Genomic DNA, 4,161 nt, shown 5'->3' with positions numbered 1-4,161 from the left:
TGGGAGAAAATGTAGAAGTCCCACCTGCTGGAATGATTTCAGTGAAAATATAATCTTGGGAACGGAATTCATTGAGGAGACTGTCAAGAATGTAAAAATGATTCAGGCTAGAATTCAAGCTGCCCAGGATAGGCAAAAGAGTTATGCTGATCTGAAAAGAAGAGATGATGAATTTGCAGTAGGTGATAAAGTGTTCTTGAAAGTATCACCAACCAAGGGTGTGATGAGATTCGGGAAAAAGGGGAAGCTAAGTGCCAAGTATGTAGGCCCATATGAGATTCTGCAACGAATAGGGAAAGTAGCTTACAAGTTAGCCTTGCCAATGGAGTTCGAAAAGATGCACGACGTGTTTCACATTTCCCAACTAAAGCGCTATATCCCTGATGAGCGTCATATCTTAGAGCCTGAGAGAATCCAGATCGATAGTAGCCTCACATACGAAGAAAGGCCTGTGAAAATCCTTGATAGAAAAGTGCGTAGTACACGCAATAAGGACGTCAGCATAGTGAAAGTGCTTTGGTCAAACCACGAGTACGAAGAGGCAACGTGGGAAGCCGAAGCTGAAATGAAGATCAAGTATCCAGAGTTATTTCCTGAGGTGAGTTACGAGGGCGTAACTCGTTTTCTTTAAGGGGGGTAGAATGCGATAGAAATTCGCGCTTTTTACCTATTTTTATGGTATTTTTATGCATTTTATGCTTATTTTTAGCCACTTCTACATGTTGATGCAAGTAAATAGATTCTCCGCATAAGAAAATGTGTTCTTGAATATTGCAAGTAACTCTGTGTTGGCAAAAGAGTGAACAAGAGTGGCACAAAGTGCTTCTACAATAAGAATAAGTTGAAAAGTTTGGAAAGATATGTGAATTTTCGTGTCAAGTTTCGGGACGAAACTTCTTTTAAGAGGGGTAGATTGTAATCCCCCGTAATTTTATATATTTTGTTTATATATTTTAACGTATATTAATACATTTAAATATAATTTACGGATTTCAGAAATGAATGTGTAATTAAAATATAATTATTTTATTTCATTTTGAATAATTTTAATGATTTATGAAATCAAAATGTATTTTTGAATTTTACGTTAAAACGAATTCGAATTTCGAAATCACGTTCGATTGAAATTAGCAAGCAACCCTAACCATTTCGGATTCAATAACCTAAACCCTACTCCTAGCCCAATTGGGTAAAAGCCCAAACCAATAAAAATACTCCCTCCCCTTTCCTAATGCACGTGAACCCAAAGAAACACAAAAAAAAAAAAAAAAACCTCCTCTTGCTCCTTCACTGTTCACGTAACAAGCACCAAACCCTCAACACCCTCCTCCTTGCTGCCGCTGCTCACGCCGCCGGACCCACCAGCACGTCACCGGCATCCCGTCGCCACTGGTAACGCCCACCTTCTCTCTTGTCGTTCTCTTTCTCTTGTTCGTTTTCTTGATCTCCTCCTCAACCGGTTCTTGTTCTCGCACAGCACCACCACCACGCTGAGCGCTCGTGGTTCGGCAATAACCGCCGTCCTCGTCGTCCACCCTTGCACGGTAGATTCCTCCTCCTTATTTCCGTTCTCCCGTCGTGTTTTCCTTTCTTTCGTTTCCTTTTCATGGCTCTCAAACCATGCCTTGATTGTTTTGCCAGCAACACCACCTCGCCGCACCGCCGCGTGCCGCCCAGCCTTCCTCGCCGCACCGCCGCGTGCCGCCCAGCCTTCCTCGTCGCCGGCAGTTCTCCCCCTTCCCTTATTCGGTTAAACCCTTAAACCCTAGACTAATTGAATGTCTTAATTATATATATTTTTAGCTTAAATTATGATTCTTGAATTTAGATTATAAGTCTCATGGTTTAATTTGCAAATTTCAGATTTTTACACGTGCGTAATTGAATTATTAATTTTCAGATTCGTATATTATAATTTAAACAATATTATTTTATTTTCAGATTATATAAATGCATTGAAATATTAGTTTTTTGATTGATTAAAGTATGAAATTCAAGGTTTTTATGATTGTAAATCATGGTAGGTCGAGTATGGATTATTAAATTTGTTGTTTCAATGTACTAGGGACGTAGATTGACCATGGTGAAGCTTTTAAATGAATCTATAGTGCGGAAAATTTAAAGTACGATGTTTGCAAAAGTTTTCAACGAATTTCAATAACTAATTCAACAATTATGATTCTAGGAAATCAAATGTTTAAGTTTTGATATTGGGGAAAGTTCTAAATATGCTTAGGATGCAATTAGAATGCTTTATTATGGTTGTCAATGATCAGAAATTGATTGAGATTATTTATTGGTTGTTTTAGGCGGAGAATTCTCTTTAGGCGACTTTTGAAAGTGTTAAAGTGGCCTATCAGTTTGTTTACACAAGGTACGTACATACCTGTGTGCTTGGAATGTGTGCTAATTGTTGAAACCATGTGTATTATTGATGAACCTGGTTATGTTAATGTTGTTGATGAACTTAGTCGGGTTGAAACTGCATGTTTGATACTGTTGGATGAACATATTAAACCTTTATTGCATTTTGAGGATTTTAACATGTTAGTATGGAAGATTGATGCAAACATGTTTGATTGGGAACGCTAGATTGTTTAGTATATAATTCAGATCAGTTAATTGTTGTTCCCTTTTTAGCTTTTCACTACTTTATGAGGGCGGAGGACCTCATTTAGTAAGTTGAAACCTTATACCCATATTCAGGGGTTAATTAGTATTAAAGAAAAGATTGGAGTTAATTGGAATGAGTCTTGTTAGATGCCTTTGTGATCACTTACTCAATTCCAAGATAAAAACAGTTATAAATAAATGTGAGTTGCATGCCTTATGTGATTGTTGAGTCATAACAGGGTGTCAATTTGTAAATCATGTAAAGTGAAACTGAGTAGCAATAGCTTTAGACTGTGCACGTCTAAAGTGACGGACAAACAGGAGTTGGGGTTCATGGTGGTAGCCCATGGCCTTTCATTCGGACCGGATTGATCACCGCGTCCTATTTTCAGTCAAACGTTCCTCGATATCGCAGGTCACCGAGGTTACGGAGTCGCGCCCGTACCTCGCCTAGCTAGAAAACTCGGTCCATTGCCTATTTAAATTAAAATAATGCAATTGTTATAAAAAGTCTAGTCCAGTCTAGCTTAGTCTAGTTAGGTATGGTCGTTAGATTATCATGCTTTGTTTGCCCTTAATTATGTTTAATAGTATCATGTTAGGATTTTTATTGCTTTAGTATGTAGTACTCAGCTTTGCTGATTACGTGCTTGTTTGTGTGTGTTGATCATGGCTATGCCTTATTGATCCTGTGATGACCCATTTCTGGTGAGCAGTCTCTAAGGATCAATAAGCATTGCCCATCTACAGGTTTGAAGATGATGCATCATTGGGATCGGGATTAGAGAGCTTGTAGTTCTATTTGTTTAATTAAGTGATTCAATTTGTTAACTTGAATTTGAAACTTGTCGTACTATTCGTATTTCCTTATTTCAGTTAATTGTTTTGGACCTAATATGTAATAGATTAATTATGAACCCAAAAGTTAGTTTTATGTTTTCCGCTGCAAAATTCTGAATAAGCCGTACGTTTTTACACGGGCGATAATACTTTGATAATTCCCTACAGTTATATTTAAAAAGAGGTTATTTTAGAAAATGGGAATTGTCGGGGTGTTACAACATCTTTGATGACGCCATGGTCTCAACACATCTTCTGATGACGAGGTGGGTTCGTCAGGGGTTCGTACTCATGTTGGAGAGTGGTGGCGCCGGAGGTTGCGGATCTGATCTGCGATTGTAGGGATTCATTCTCCTTTGGGGGAGGCTAATGCGCTGCTCCATGGCCTCAAGACGACGAGTCACACCATTGGACGAGTTGGGGTTTGCAGACATGGTGGTGAAGTGGGTTATTCTTAGTGAACGGATGAGACTATCAGGCTATTCTTGATTGTCAGCCCCACGGTGGGCGCCAAATTGTTTTGGACAAATTCTACCTAGGGTTGAATTCGTCGGAGGGGGTGCTAACAATCCGAATGAGAAAGATAATACAAAGATGATGAGAACAAAGATGGAAAACTCTTACGGAAAGGGGGGGGGTAGTATAGTATTAAGCAATAAGGTAGTTTATGATAATGTGTCTACAATGGGCAATCATTTCCTATTTATA

General features: G+C 38.7%; 1 long non-coding RNA gene across 1 annotated transcript; it reads left to right on the top strand.

Moving 5' to 3' along the window:
• Positions 1–1,087: 1,087 nt before the first annotated feature.
• On the top strand, positions 1,088–3,665 carry LOC130470355 (uncharacterized). Its single transcript, XR_008930535.1, has 5 exons — positions 1,088–1,392; positions 1,478–1,544; positions 1,642–1,749; positions 2,310–2,374; positions 3,330–3,665. It is a non-coding gene; the product is annotated as an uncharacterized lncRNA (long non-coding RNA).
• Positions 3,666–4,161: the final 496 nt, after the last annotated feature.

This window comes from Spinacia oleracea, chromosome 3 (genome assembly GCF_020520425.1).
Source record: "Spinacia oleracea cultivar Varoflay chromosome 3, BTI_SOV_V1, whole genome shotgun sequence".
Lineage (NCBI taxonomy): Eukaryota > Viridiplantae > Streptophyta > Magnoliopsida > Caryophyllales > Amaranthaceae > Spinacia > Spinacia oleracea.
This window is presented reverse-complemented; position numbering and strand designations above follow the sequence as displayed.